The sequence below is a fragment of the Balaenoptera musculus genome, chromosome 3, assembly GCF_009873245.2.
Source record: "Balaenoptera musculus isolate JJ_BM4_2016_0621 chromosome 3, mBalMus1.pri.v3, whole genome shotgun sequence".
In the NCBI taxonomy this organism is placed as follows: Eukaryota; Metazoa; Chordata; class Mammalia; order Artiodactyla; family Balaenopteridae; genus Balaenoptera; species Balaenoptera musculus.
The window spans coordinates 141,881,428-141,897,923 of record NC_045787.1 but is presented as its reverse complement, the minus strand read 5'-3'; the positions used below and the strand labels follow the sequence as shown (position 1 = coordinate 141,897,923).

Below are 16,496 nucleotides of genomic sequence, written 5' to 3'. Positions count from 1 at the left end.
GGACGGACTCTCCGGGTTCTCCCGAGTTTATCTGCCAACAGAGGAGCAGGGGAGGGGAGGCCAGGTGCTCCCGCTCCCCCCTCCCTCTCTCCTTCCTGAATACAGGAGAAGTCAGAGCTGGACCTACGTTCCGGACCCCAAAGCGGAACTTCTAACTCCTCCTCCTCAGTTTAACCTGTAACCGAGCGCCTACTACGTGCCAAGAGTGCTTCATTAGTTCATTCTTACAAGCCCAGGTTTAGCCAGCACCTCGCTTTCCCCACATTACGGATTTAGAAACGGGCGCGCTAAAGCTAAGGAAATTGCCCAAGGTCACCCAGGTGGCTAGAGGTGAAACCGAGATTGGACGCGAAAGCCAGCGACCCTAACCATTAGACAGACGGTCTTGACTCGCCCCGACCTTGCCGGCCTCCTCTCGCAGCGCAGCTCCTGCTCCCGCCGAGCCCCCGGAGGCCTCGAGAGGCGCGGGCGCGCGCATCGCACCAGGCCGGCCCCCGCCCCCGTCTGCGGAGAGGAGGGGGCGCCCGACGCCGCACCCGGACTCCTCAAGGTCCTGGTCCCTTCGCCACTCTTGACCCATTTATACCTCTTGGCAATCTCCCTCCTCCCCCGCCAAGGTCAGGGGTCATTCTGGGGCCGCCGGGTACTGACCCCAGGGCAAGTGTGGAGGCGGGAGGGCTGCTAGGCGGGAATCTGATAGCTCCCCGAGGACAGAAGGCGAGCGGGAGGGGAGTTCCTGGATTTGAGACGGTAAAACAGCCTCTTCAACAGTGCAGACGTACAGATTCAGAGCGTGGCGGTCTCACAGCTCCTAGGAGTCGCACCAAAGATACACACACACGAACACACGAACGAGAGAGAGAGAGAGAGAGAGAGAGATTGGAAATCTAACTCTCTGTAATTACTTGGGTTGAGAGTTACAGGAATCAAAATACAGACCTATGGCTCAGGAAAACTGCCTATTTCCCTCTTTCTCTTGACTCACAAAACAATGGGAATCTTTTACACAGGCTCACCCTATTGAAGGTGGGGAAAGTTTAGATTACGTATTAACCTTATACCAAAGGATTCCCAAACAGTTTGACTACACCAACTCCTGAAGCCCTAGAAAGCTCTTCTTCTTCTTGAAAACGCCTTGAAACAGGGTTTTCCTTCTGACAGGGTTATCCACGTTGCACTTGCTGCACTACCAGCTGCTCTTATTTAGGCTCAGTTCAATTTCGGTTGAAAGAACAGAATTCAGTGAACAGAACGAAACCACGAATACCATCAGTCGTCATCCACTAATAATAATAATAATAACAGCCCAGGGAAAGGTTAAACAGTATTTATTGAAGACCTAACATAAACAGAAAATTAAGGGAAAGGAGGCCGAAGAGCTAAAGTAACCTGCGTCTCAGCAAGTAAGACAATAGCACAGTGCCAACAGGTCCAAAGGAACTGGAGGCAGACCTTTGGGCTCAAATCCCAGTTCAGATACTTAGTGTTTTTGGGACTTGGGCAGGTCACTTAACTTCTCTAAAGCTCAGCTTCCTCTTCTTTAAAAATTAAAATATAGTTCCTTCTTTGTGTGCTGTAGAATGATATAAATACATGTGTAGCATTTGGCATGTGATTAATAAATATCAGCAATTTTTAGTGAATAAGGAAGGCATAATGAATGGGCAAGAAAGCAGACAAGGTTTAATAGCATTAGCCTATAAAGACTGAGTGGACTTCAGTTTGGTGCAATGATCCTGAGAAGGCATTGATTAGCCTGAGAAGAGAGGAGCAGATATTCCAAGGGAATTAAGATAAGGGTAAGAAGAAAATGTACTAAAGACCCAAGCAGCAATCAAAAGGACAAAAGACAAAATCGTATTTATTTTCTTTATGTGGTACCATCTCATTGTTATTTCTTAATAATAACTGTAACTAATATAATTAGAGATAGTCCTACTGGTTACAAAATCTGAGATCAATTTATGCCTAAAGTGGGTCTCTATTTTACAGCAGAATCAGCAGTAGGACATCTCTCTGGAAGACTTGGCTGGTAATGCTGCCTAGGAATGTGAAAATTGGAACAATAATGTGCAAGGGAAGGCACTGCTGGATTCTGGAAATGTGTCAGTTGCTGGAGAGCATCCTGCATGATTCCAGATGTACGACGAGCAGGCAATATGTAAGTACTCTTAAGAGATCATGATTCAAAATCATGTCTGAGTATGAAGCATACAAATGCCAAGTAATAACCGTCACTAATCATATGCTATTTGTCTTTGCTATAATATTTATTCATTTGTTCAGTAAATATGTACTGGGCACCTACTCTACGTCAAACATTATTTGACGAGCACTAGGGCTGATGTGTTGAAAAGGCAGACATGGTCCTTATCCTCTTGGAGCTTACGTTCCAGTGTGGGAAAGAGCAGTATAGAAGTGATAACACATGTAGCATGTATGTTGAAGTGGGGAAGATAGGATATTATGGAATGCATAATTGATGCAAATAACTCAGTTTGAGGATTTGGGTAAAACTTGCCTGATTAGAGTGATGTTTTAATTGAAATTTGAAAGATGAGTTAGCCTGACGAAGAGTTGGGGGAAGAATATTCCAGGAAGAAGAAATAGTATGTGAAAATATCCTGGGCCAAGAGAGGATGGCATAAATGAAGAATGAAGGAAGAACAAAGACTAGGGGACAAGGGTAAGAGTGGCTCCAAGAGTGATGTGCTTGGGGAGCTGGGCAGGAGCAATTCGGTTCCACTGATCTATTGAAGTAGAGGAGTGACAAGATGAGTTTTAATCACACTGGAGGAAGGTGGTAATGGCTATAGGGGATTTCTTACTGCAAGAATCCAGGTGAGAGGTGATGTTGGTCCAAATTAGGATAGTGACAGTGAAGATGGAGAGAAGGGGCTAGAGTTATGTGGGAGAACTGGCTAACTTTGTCCCCCATGGGATATGAGGAATGAGGGGAAGAAGGATTCAAGAATGACTCATACATTCTGGTTTGAGCATCTCAGTGGTGGTGGTAGAAGATAGTTGATAGGGATAGTACATTCAGTTGGGGTCACGTTGAGTTTAAGGTCCCAGCTAGTCATCCAGGGTGCACTGGACATTTTGATATATGTACCTGAAGCTCAGAACTGAGGGCTGATGTGGGGCCAGAACAAAATTTCTGCATCCCATCCTGAGACTACTTCCCTTTCTGTCTGAACGTTTCTCTTTAAGACATATTACTGTCTAACATATTTTATTTTGCCCATTGTAATTCTATCTTCCTGACTGGAATGCAAGTTCAGAAAAACAGAAAATTTTGCCTGCTTTGCTAAGTGCTGTATTCTAGTGCCTAGTGCCCATAGTAGAAACCTAATACGTACATTTTAATGAATAAGTCTGTATTGATGATCCTGCAGATGCAAACAACTGAAGTCATGGGAGTATATGAGACTTATGCAGGCAGGATGAACAGACTAAGAAGAGAATCTTCCAGAGAAGAGCAATTACAGTCATCCAGAAGAGTGAAATTAGAAATGGCCCAAAAGGTAAGAGGAAAATCACTGTGGTATGATCAAAGCCAAGAAAAGATAATATTCTGATAAAAAAGGACTAGTCAACTGTATTAAATCCTTAAAAAGTTTTAAAATTTTTGAATAGATAGGACATGCTGCTGGTATAAAATTCTAAAGTTGAGCCATTGTGTCCCTCTGCCACCCTGATTCCCTCACTAGAATCTCACACATTTCAGCTGGGGGGAAGGTAGTGTGATATTCCATACCATAGCCTTTATCCTGTGGAAGAACAAGTATAGGATATGCCCACAGGTGCCAGGGCATCTTCCCTGACCTCCCGCTTCTGGTGCAGCATGGACAAAGTTCTCATGCAACGTGGGTTACCTGTTTTGCTGAATTGATTAAACATTTGTATTTATTATTCTTTTTTTAAAATGAATAACGAGTCTCTTAGCTTTGAATATTGATTGGGGTCTTTTTAAATAGTGTGTCGAAATTTCGTTAATACTGAAGAGCCGGGAGAAAGTCAGAAAGGATATGCTGAAAGAAAATATACATTTATTACTTTCAGTACCAACTTACTAATTACTAATAAAGTGTTGTCAAGTATATGGCTTCCTGGACCTACTGTAATATACAAATAAGAACCATTTTAAAATAACCTCTCCAAATATCTTATTTATGAATGCACCTTTATTTTTATGTGCTAAAGAATATTCCTAGAGTAGTTTAATTTTATCAAATTTTTTTCCCTTATGCTAGTCAAAAATACCCTCTGTTTATTTGTCTGGCAAACCTTACCTTCACAGACACCGGAAAATTAAATTTCTCCTATATTACCATAAATTCCAAATTATGGGCTTATGGGTTAATGAGGTTTTGATCTGCAGAATTAGAAACGTGAATTCTATGCCCACTGAGTCCTGGCTGTTTCTCCTTCAGCAGGTAGCACTAACATTAAACCTGAGTGTCTATAAAATTTTTGACCACAGTGAGATTGATGACATATAAATCAATTTAAATTACTTAACTAAAATATAACATGTAGTAATAATAATAAAATAATAATATCAGTGTGTCAGATACTGTTCCAAATGCTTTATGTATAGTAAAATATTTAATCCTCACAATGTGTCTATAAAATGTTAATAATTAATATCCCCATTTTATATATAAGGAAACAGAAGCAGAGATTAAGTAGCTATAAGATTGCACAGTTTATAAGAAAATATTAATGAACTCAGGCTCTTCCTGAGTCCTATGTGACTTTATATATAAAACTCCTGCAAATTTGTCTACAGTTCTCAGCTTGTCTCACCCATTGAGTTAATATAACAGAAATAAAATCATAGCCCAAAGGATCTCTGCACCTAACAGAGATTTGATTTAACAATCAAATGACCAATAGGAAATTTTGAGAGCTAGAGTTACTGGACACCTTTTGAAGGAAAATGCCTTTTAGCACCACCTCAAATGAATCCATCTTCAAGAGTACAGAAAAGTGTACCTCAAAGTACAAAATGAAATTACTGATGCTCCAAATGGAGGCGAAATTGTTAGATGAGGAAATTACCTGAGCTCTGACACCATGGGGATACTAATTATATTCATGCACAGTCTCAGAAGCAATGCAACACCGTATCCCTTATCCTAGAAAAGGATAGAGTGGGAGAGAAGTCCTTTTTACCAACTGCTTCTCCAGACCGGCAGGGGAGGAGAGGTGTGCTTGTCAATATAAATAAATGAGCAAAACTGATGTATAAGCAGTGACATTGACAGTCCTAAGGAATCATTTCTCAACATCCCTCTCAGGTTGGTTTCTTAGGGATGGCCAGTAAGAGATGGCCAAAGATAGATAATCCAGTATGCAAAATGGAATTTTCCAGAATGTGGGTCACAAAATCTGAGGCCTTTCCTGATGCTCCTCTACCAGGATTGTTTTTCTACTAAATGCCTGAGTTAGAAAGCCTAGGGTTTACAAGCCTTTTGAGGGCCTATAAAAAATGTTGGAATTCCAATGTACATATTGGGTCCAAATTTTAAAAAGCTGCAAATGTTGAAATTAATTAATGTTTAATTAAAAGTCTATAAAAATTTAATATTATTCACAAATTCACATTTCATATGGGAAAGGTACATTTTAATGTGCTTTATGTTATGTGTCAAGGGGCCTCCAAAAGTTAAAGAACTTGGGCATATGAAGGTCTTAAAAAGCTCCAGCTGTCTCCAGCCTCAGGCAAACTTACTCTCCCTACTTCTAGGCACCTAATGTCAATTGTAGTGTCTTGCTTTTTTGTTTCTGTTTTGGTTTTGTTTTTTCCTTTAAATCCCCTTTGGAAACATCTTCATTTGCTAATTCTACAAGGAACTTTTTTACTCTTGTTTTTATTATTCCCCAAGCTCAGTACATTTGCCTAACATGTATAAGGCACTCAGTAATTGATAAATTGTAATTACAGTTCTTACTGATAGCTAATACTTATTGAGTGCTTGCTTACTAGCTAGCTCACTTTGTGATAAACACCAGTGATTACTCATTTAATTCTTTCAAGTGTATTTATTATTCAGTAGTGCATTATTCAGTGCTCTTGGGGTTGAAAGTGACAGGAACCAAATTCAAACTAGCTACAGTAAGTGACTATTAGGTCATGTAACCGAAAAAGTTAAGGGTGTTCAGCTTTGGCTACACGTGGATTCAGAGGCTTAAACTACTTCATCTCCTAATTCTGTTTTATGAAAGTTGGCTTCATTCTCAGACAGGCCCTCTTCCAAAGATGACCATCAGCTGCTCTGGTTTAGCATCCCTGAGAGGATTAGCAATTTACTAACTCCCTTAAAATTACAAGATAGGACACTCTCAGTGCACTTGGATCACAGTTCTACCTTCAACTTCAACGTATTACTTGCTCTGATAGATGGGCGTGTGTTCACCCCTGGTCCTGAAGCTGGGGTAAACCACATCCAAACCTTGTGGACTGGGAAAGGTTGAGGAATGATTACCCAAAGAAAGGTCACTAATGTGCTCTCTCCAGGAAGAGGAAGCATGGATGATGAACAGATAAAAGCCACGATGTCTACTAAAGGTAGGATAGGTGTTATTACTAAGCATATCTTGTTGATAAATAAATTGTTTCATGGCGACTTGGATGTAATGGAAGAGGGATCCACACTCACGGTATCTGTCTTACATGAATGTCCTTGCAACTGGCTGACAAGGCTCAATGAATGGAGGCATCAGTCTAGGACATCTGGTCTCTCAGATTCGTGTCAAGAGTGGATGGGTGGATGATTGCTACTCAGATTTCAGCAACTCACATAGTCATGCATGAAACAATCATCCTGAAAATTGTTTTAAAACAGTCATGACGTAAATAAATACTTGTAAGAATCAATGGAAAAATTTAATAAAATTATGAACAAGAATGACTAAGGATAAAGATACTCAGTAACTGAAAATTTGGGTAACTGAGACCTATTAGTAAAAATACTGTAATGTTAATGTCAAATAATTGCATTAGTTCCACTTATTCACAGTAAGACCTATCTGTATTAGCTAAATAAGTAAATTTTTGAAAGAATGAATTCTACAACAAACTTTTTTGCTAATTAAGCACTTAAATAAAATATTTCTCATATTTATAATCATAGGATATTTTCTTCCTACTTAGTTTTAATGTATGATTTTCCTTAATAATTAAAATTCACCTTTGTTTAATATTTAACTATGACACATAAGTCATTGCTGATAATAAATGACCTTTCCTGATACTTATATTTATACTGTTAAATATAAGTATCAGGAAAGGTCATTTATTATCAGCAATGACTTATGTGTCATAGTTAAATATTACACTTCACTTAATTTTTAAATTTAAATACTACACTTAATTATCACAAAATACTATGAGGTAAGTTCTAATATTATCCTCATTTCACAATATTCTGAAAGTGATTTTTTATGATTATGATTAAGAAAAGCTTCTCTCCAGAAAAGGAGGAATGGAGAAAAACTAGTCAATGTCTATCAGAGTGAAGGTTTTCTTTAACTGGAAACCTAAAGAGTAGGTGATAATAACCGCTGTTTCCTTCCATTTGTTTTAGCATAATTCTCCTGTAATAGAAACTACATGAAAACATGTTTTGTTCCTAGTTCCTGAGAAGAATAATTTAGTTTTAGGTTCAAATAAACGATTACGAGCTGTGAGTGAAAGTGTTCCTACTGAGGGTTACGGTATGTGGTGGCCTAGAGCATAGCCATGTCTATAAACTAAAGAAAGTCCCTTTCAGGCCAGAAAGTCCAGCAATCAATAGCTCCCAATGTTTACTTTTTAAGATATAACTTATCTTAACAGGAGTTTAGAATTAAATGATTTAGCTGTTGGGGCCAAGGATATATCAACAAGAAGCAGTGAGTACTTCGGAAATTTGGTATGCTCCAGCCATACACTTTATCTAGAAGTTGGCATGCAGATCCTTGATGGTTCAAGAGATGATTTTGGATATTACATAGACAAGAAAGTCAGTTTGATGCCAAGATGCCATCAGCATTCTTCTACGACTTGTTACTTATCCATTTTAACTGAGAGGAGTAAGTCTTCAGATGCAGATCATTGGTTTTTATCATTATGACTATATTTCACTTTTGGTCAACAATACTAGATTCCACAAAAGATAGTGACATCACCTTTCTTTTAAGCACATTTATTTAAGTTAAAGGTGAGTAAATAAAAGGAAATATTGATAAAATAGCAGAGCAGGTGGTATGTGGATTTGACAAAAATAATGTAGGCGGTATGCAAACATTTGGCAATCTTTGACTACACAGTTTGGGCAGGAACAATCTGTCAAAGTTCTGTAAGAGAAATTGTCATAGTTTAGACTGATGTGAGGGCCTTCTAACTCTTAGGAATCTATGATCATCAGAAGTTACTAGTGTGAGTGATCTGAATACAGGAGATGAGAGGTGAACCTGAACATCTTTAGACAACAGGGTCGTCTTTATGACACAGGATGTCAGAATCTAAGTTAGCAATTCAGTGAATATACTCAGCAACTATTCACGTGGAAATGTGCTCAGTTTCACAGGGAACAAAAAGATGAATTAGACAACGTTCCTCCCCTCTAGGAGCTAAATTGTAGCAGGTGAGGGTGAGGAAGCTAGCAAAAATGATTAAGCAGTACAATATTAATGTTACAAGAAAAGCATAAACTTAGAAGAGCATAATCCAAGGAGACTGCAGGAAAAAGAGATCACATGGTTAGAATTAAAGGGAAAGCCTTTGCTGACAAGATGCTCTCCGAAATGAATCATAAAGGATGGGTAAAATATTATTGTAGTTATTAGCAGGCAATGGGGAAGTTTGAGGTAAGTTTCTTCAACAGCAAATCAGTGTCTGGCTAAAGTAGAGAGATAAACGGCTGGCAAAGTCAGCCACGATGTGGAGAACCTTGATATCAGGATGAGGATTTCAAATTATGTAGATAGAGGTAGGGTTCCCTGCAATCCAGTCACCCTTTAATCATTTATCAGCGATATTATAGTTGCCACATCATTTTGATCAGAGATCAGCAAACTTTTTCTGATAGTAAATATTTTAGGCTTTGCAGGCAACTCAATGTTGCAGTAGTATTAAAGCAACTGTAGACAAACATAAACAATAAAGGTGAGTCATGGGTTAAGGAGTAATAGAGAAGGGAAAGAAAAATACTACTAGGAAAATATAGTGAGATCTTTACCAGGAAAGAAAACAAACAAGCCAAAAAACAGAACACTTCACATATCATGTGAATGGCACTAGTGATTTGAGAGGGTCTTGTATATTCAAAGGGGCACGAGAATATTTGGCAGGAATGGCATGGCATCATAGATCATTTTAATCTTAGTGTGAAGTTGGACTGACTTGGGGAAGAAATCTTATATCCTAGATTCTTTTAAAATTAGACTAGAAAAGGACTTAAGAATTTATGGGGCTTCCCTGGTGGCGCAGTGGTTGAGAATCTGCCTGCCAATGCAGGGGACACGGGTTCGAGCCCTGGTCTGGGAAGATCCCACATGCCGCGGAGCAACTAGGCCCGTGAGCCACAACTACTGAGCCTGCGCGTCTGGAGCCTGTGCTCCGCAACAAGAGAGGCCGCGACAGTGAGAGGCCCGCGCACCGCGATGAAGAGTGGCCCCCGCTTGCCGCAACTAGAGAAAGCCCTCGCACAGAAACGAAGACCCAACACAGCCATTAATTAATTAATTAATTAATTAATTAATTAAAAAGTAATTTATGGTAAGAAACCTGAATAGTAAAATGAATGCCTGCCTGTTCTTTCTCCCCTCTTGGGAGCTAGGATTATGTGGTATACAAGGAGCGGGTTGGCCCTTTCCATCCTTCCATATGGAGAGGGAAGTATAAATGGGACACTAGAAAAAAAAACCATTAAGATGTTATTTTGACTAAAAATGTCATTCTACCAGGAGACAGAGAAAGAGAATGATGATAAAGTGTTTAAAAAGATAAGAAAGTTTAAAAATTAAAAAAAAATCAAGTATCAGCTATAACAGCTTTTGAAGACAGCAAATCAAATTCATAGATTTGGAAAGACCTTCCAGTAATCATTGAGATGTTAAGGTAAAATACCAAAATCATATAAATTTTTATAGATAAAACAAGAAAGTTTAAATAAATACCTAGTTTGCAGCAGGAATCTCTGGTCTATAACTTCAAACAAGTTCATTTATTTATTTTCCTCTGTTATTAAGATCGTGCAGGAGACAATGCAAATGCTCAGCCCAAATTCCCTCAGATCATTTTTGTATTCCAACCCCACCTCAACACACACATATAACATACTTTGGGGAGTGATTTCTGTGGCCAGTACCTGCATGCAGCCTCTTCAGTATGCTACTCTTGGGCTACTGTGGCAGCCGTGGGCCACTGGGAAATACCCGGAAAGTTTGCAGCCTCCCAGGGCGCCGATTAATCAATGATTATCAGGTGGGAAATAAAACAATTCTTAAACAACTCACACTCCAGAGTTCCCTTGTGGAATGAGGCTCAAGTTTATCCTCTGAATAGCTTTTGCTTGAAATCTCACCCTTGTTTGGGCTCACTCTCCCTCCCTTGTCTTATTTTCCCTACCTGCTTATCATTTGCCCATGAATCCTCTCTTGGTCTGCTTCTGGAGAATGAACCTAAGACCAGTGGAACTTTGAGATGCATAACAGGGGGAAATCTTTACTTCTAGAAAATCAGACATCATTATTGGAACTCTAAAGATGAGCATAGCATGAGTTGTGTAAGAACAAGAACTAGTTTTATTTTTTTTAAAAACACTAGCTGTGTGATTGGGGGAGCGGGGAGAAAGTGGACAAGTTACAGTGTCATCCTGTCTCTTAGTTGTCTCATATGTAAAATGAGGGTGTCAAACTAGGTGATCTCTCAAAAGTTCCTCCCAGACCTAAAATTCTAAGACCTAAGTCAGGGGTTGGCAAACTATGGCTCTCTGGCCAAATCCAGCCCTGCCTTCTGTTTCATAAATAAAGTTTTATTGGAACACAGCCATGCTCATTAGTTTAGATATTGTCTATGCTTACTTTCAGGCTACAACTACAGAACTGAGTAGCCTATGAAGTAGGTCTATTTTCATCCTCAACATTTTTTTTAACTCTGATGAGGTAATTGAGACAAAGTACAGTCAAGTAACTTCTTGCCCAAGTTTACAGGGCAAGTAAAGGCAAAGCTGAGATTCACATTCAGTCATTCTGCTTCCAGAGTTAGCACTTTTAACCACCATGCTGAACTGCCCTGATTTGAGAAGGCCACAATGAAAATGAATGTTGAATCCTTCTGACTCACAGTAACTATGTTGTGTTTATTTTGTCTTTAGTAGAGGGGTTAATATTAACAGGAACGCATGTGGAAGCATGAATGGAGGAGAGGGAGGGTGTCTGCAGGTTCAGCCAAGTTGTTAGGAAATAACACAAAGAATAAAATATAGCCTGCTTATTTTTTCACCATCACATGCAGTCCTAAAATGTGGTTTCATGTTCTTTTCATCTTTTCCTCATGGTGCAAATCACAGTCACGTTCACAAACAAATTCACAACTAAGATGCTTGACTTGGTCCTCACATGCCAGCATCCTGCATCTGTGGAGCAGAACTAATCATTTTATGTCACTTCTCGCTTCTCATCCCCTTCCCACTTCCTCTGAGATTGCAATTCCGCTGAGGCAACGTGATGAATGACAATGCCGAGGGCAGACAATTTTACTTTTGAACAATCCACAGTGTTACAGAGCATCAGCAGAGTCTGTCTTGGGCTTTTTGTTGTTGTTGTTGTTTTAGAGCCCACTGACATAAATTCCCTCAAAATATATTTGTATATGCTTTTCCACTGAGGTGGATTCTTATTTGGATGGAACAAGTTCATATACTGATGTAAGCTGAGGAAGAAGGAAACATGCAAAAGAGGAGAAGATAGAGAGACGTTTCTCAATTTATCTTCCTTAAATGACAGGTAGGATTTCGATCATGGAGGGGTAGGGGGTGGCTAATATGAATTCCTGTTTCTTTAATTTATCATATGAACTTGGTTCAAATACCTGGTTTTGGTCATTATAGCTGTAATTTAACTCCTTTCTTCATGTAGGTAAAGTGGATGGTAACATTCCTTACTCTGCCCAGGCCAGATCTCCTAACATTACCATTTGTAGTAATGTTTGGGTCTGCATTATGATTAAACCAATTTCTCTGTCTCTGTCTCTGTCTCTGTCCCTCTTTCTCTCTCTGTGTGTCTGTGTTTTACATTGCTGTTGTTAACTAAATGCCTGAGAACATAATTGTGCTAGCCACTGTGATAAGCGCTTAATATGCTTTACTTCATTTAATCTTCATATTAGTCTCTGGCGGTGGGTTTGTCATCTACCATTTTCAGATGAGGAAGCTAAGGTTGTAACAAGTTGAGGGACTTGCCCAAGGTCACTTGACCAGTAAATAATATAATCAAGATTCCAACTCAGGTCAGTCTGCTTCTGTCTTAACGCTACAGAAGAACCCAAACAGTTAAGATATAGAAATTCTCAAATATTAAGGTGAATCAAGAAAGATGTAGGTTGCCAAGTAGAGATCAGACCTTATGATGAATCTAGATCAACAGGGTGAAGGTAAAGAAATTTTATTACCAAGGTCAAGAACAGATTGGTAATATCAGTCATCAAGGTAATTAGAGAAATAAACATTTATCCTGGTTAGAAGCTTCATAGAGATCAGGGATTTGGGGATAGGTGTCTGATGTTCTTAGCATCTGGGCTAAGAAACAGGGTAGAAGGACCTACTAACTCCATTACCTTTCATTAGCATATAAGATGTAAGGAAACCTGACTCTGAAACAGAAATTTTCTGAACTATGGAAAAGGAATCCGCATTTATCGAGGACTTACTCTGTGTTGAGCATTGTCCCTAAACTAATATATGTTAGCTTATTTCTCTTCACAAACATATACGAAGCAAAGATGCGGGAGGTCAGTCATCTTTTCTGCAACTACATAGGAAGAAAGTAGAGTATACTGTGGGTAGCAGTGGGAAGCAGGTTGGGACTCTACTATAAACTTAGAAAAATATGCATTCTAGACAGGTGGTATTATAAGCTTATAAAAGAAAAAGCTCTGATAATTTAGGGAAGTTCCAACATTTTGGGTTTTTTTTTTGCATATCAATTTAAAGAAAGCAAAAGGGCAGAGTATCATGGTTTCGAAAACACCTATTGTTTAAATAATGTGTACTTGCCTTGAAAGAAATATATATCATTCTTCACCACGTTTTAATACTATGCATGTGGATTCCATAAACCACTGAATCTGCCTCTGCGACTGGAAAAGGATAAGGAAAAAAGAGAAAAAATATAAGGTCTCTTGCTTAGTAATATAAAAAGTTCAAAGCAGACAGGCTGTTTAAAAATATAAATTCTGCATTCCTAATACTTTATTTTTAGGAGGGTTCTCCATGTAGAATATAATGCATTTGGAATTTAAGAACTTGATTTGTCAGCATTGTTTCATTCAGATTTGACCAAGAAGAAAACTGAATCCTTAAATGAAGAAACAAGCCGTGGAAGGCATTAGAATTGGTGAGGAACTTCTGTTAACAGTCGTAGGTACCTTTTAAGAAAAACTAGTAATTATGGCATCAAATTTCCTTTGCTTAAATCTAAAGTACTGTTCTATGAACTTATACAGATGATGACTTTATAGTTCAGCCAGGCTCATTTTTCCTTCTTATGCCTTAACGCTTTTTTTTCTTCTATGGTAATTAACTTGCAGTGTTCTCCTGCACGACTTGAGGAGGTGCAACAGGTGCATCTAGTCAAATCCTTTTGCTCCATGGCCTTCCAGGCACTCTGTGTTAGAGCCCAGAATTACTCCTGGAACCTCACGTCAATCACTCTCTCTCTCCTTCACTCCCTCCATCGACAGTGGCCGTGTACACCAAGCAGGCTCCTGCCTCTGAGCTTTGTCCTTGCTGCCCTTCTGCCTGGAAGACTCTTCCCCCAGATCCTCCCCTGATGAGCTGCATGTCCAGGTCTCATCTCACATAGGACTTGCTCAGAGTGGCTATCCCTATGCTTCTCCAGCTCTGGTCAAGTCTCTTTCTATCACAGTATAGCCTTTAATGGTCTTCTCTTCTGAACTGTATTCTTTAACCTGCTTATTGTCTACTTTCTCCTACTAAAATATAAAATTCAAGAAATCATGTCTATCTTCTCTGACAGAGTATCCAAAGGATCTGACACATAATAGGTGTAAAGTAAAATGTATATTGAATAAATGACTAAACTTCAAATTTCTCCTTCTCCATGGATCTTTCTTCCTTGACTTAATACTGCTTTTTTCTTCCTCAAATCAGAGAGAAAACTGCACATTTTTGAGATATATTATGTGAGACGCTTTGCATATTTTAATCCTTAACACTATTCATCGAGGTAACTATTAATATGCCCATGGAAACTGACAAAGCTAATAAATATCAGAACCAGAATTTAAACAGATGTCAGGTGATTTCAAAGCTGATTGTCGTTAAGCTATGTGGATGCCTTTTATTTCTTTTTCTTGCCTGACTGCTCTTGCTAGGACTTATAGTACTATGTTGCATAGGAGTGGTGAGAGTGGACACAATTGTTTCTGATCTTAAAGGAAAAGCTTTCAACCTTTCACCATTGAATGTGATGTTAGCTGTGGGCTTGACATATGTGGCAATATTAAACTGAGGTCCTTGTGTGCTCCATATCTCCCTTTATTACATGCTGTCTCCTATGCTTTTCCATTGCAATCTCTCCCCTACTCCAAATCATGGGTTTTATCCTGTAACCTTGATATGGTTAGGAGTTCTCTGAATACCTTGTTATAGGTTTCTTTTACGTTCCAATATCAAGGAACATTGGGTAAGTCACCTTGTAAACATGTTATCAATGCTTATTGAACTAAATTGACTAAATGAATAGACAGATGATAAAAATCAGAAAAATATCCCACAGAAACTTCTTGAGAGTTCACACTGTTTCAGCACTGAATGGAATCTACTGTCCAAACAAATATGGAGTCTGAGTCATCATTGCATATATCTTAAGGTGAATTACTGCAAGAGAGTAGTATATCTATATGTGAAAATTAACTAGTTATTTTAAAGTTTATTGAAAAATTCCAGGAAATTGGCTGAAGTAAAATATTCTGTCCCCTAGATTAACAGATCATATCACAAAACCCCTGTCTCAAAATGGACTCGTCCTCTGGTTACTTACTGCCTCCAGGGAATTTTCCTGAATATACATTGATTCTTACTGATTTCCTGTAGGTAAATGGTTTTCAAAAAAACTAGTAGGCTACTGAATGGAAGTACTACATATTGAGTTGGCGATTTACTTTTAAGCATCAGTTGAAAACACTGAAGTGAGAAAAAACAAGTCTAGTAGTACCCCCTTATCCACAGATGATACATCCCAAGACCCCAGTGAATGCCTGAAGCCATGGATACTACCAAACCCTATATATATCATTTTTTCCTATACATACATACCTATGATAAAGTTTAATTTATAAGTTAGGCACAATAAGAAATTAACAACAGTAACTAATAATAAAATAAAACAATATACTGTAATAAAAGTTATGTGAATGCGGTCTCTCTCTCTCAAAATATCTTATTGTACAAATTTAATGCCTTCTCCAGAGTAACTAAGTACTTATCACACATAGTGGCCATAACTTTTATAGTCCAAGGTGTGATAGTTTAAAATTACTATGTATTTCTTTTTCTTTCTTCACAATTTCATCGATACACGATTCGTTCTCACCATGGACCTCAGCAACATCACATACGACTTTCTTATTAAGTTGAGAACCTTCACCTTCTCACTTGAAGGAAGCACTTTACAGCTTCCTCTTTGGCAGATCGGGATTGCCAGCGTTACTACTCTAGTGCTTTGGAGCCATTATTAAGTAAAATAAGGGTGACTTGAACACAAGCACTGCAATAGCGTACTAGCCAATCTGATAATCAAGAATGACTCATTAAGCTAAGTGACTGAAAGGTGAGATGTGATGGACAAAGGGAAGATTCACATCCAGGACAGGACAGAGCGGGATGGCACGAGATTTCATCACACTAGTCAAAGGGCGCACAATTTAAAATTTTGTGAATTACTTACTCCTGGAATCTTCCATCTACTTTTTTTGGACTGCAGTTGACCATGGGTAACTGACACTGCTGAAAGCAAAACCGTGGATAAGTGGGGACTACTGTATATATAATTTAGATCCCTTAGTAAGACTGGGAATTAAGAAAAAAACAATGTTATTTTTAGAAATTAAACCAGTTACTTAAAAACACTTAATGTTCAATGTTTTTATTGAGCACCTACTGTATGCCAGGTACTTTTAGGCACAGAAATACAGTGGAAAGCAAGACATTATCCCTTTGCTCAAGGAAGGCATATTTTAGTGGGGAATCAGTTATTGAATA

At 38.7% G+C, this 16,496-nt stretch overlaps 1 long non-coding RNA gene across 2 annotated transcripts; it reads left to right on the top strand.

Moving 5' to 3' along the window:
- Nucleotides 1–372: 372 nt before the first annotated feature.
- On the top strand, nucleotides 373–14,261 carry LOC118893187. Of its 2 annotated transcripts, none has more exons than XR_005019429.1 (3): nucleotides 373–550; nucleotides 1,996–2,161; nucleotides 13,802–14,261. It is a non-coding gene; the product is annotated as an uncharacterized LOC118893187 (long non-coding RNA). The 2 variants fall into 2 exon arrangements; XR_005019428.1 differs by lacking the exon at nucleotides 13,802–14,261 and adding an exon at nucleotides 6,410–6,489.
- Nucleotides 14,262–16,496: the final 2,235 nt, after the last annotated feature.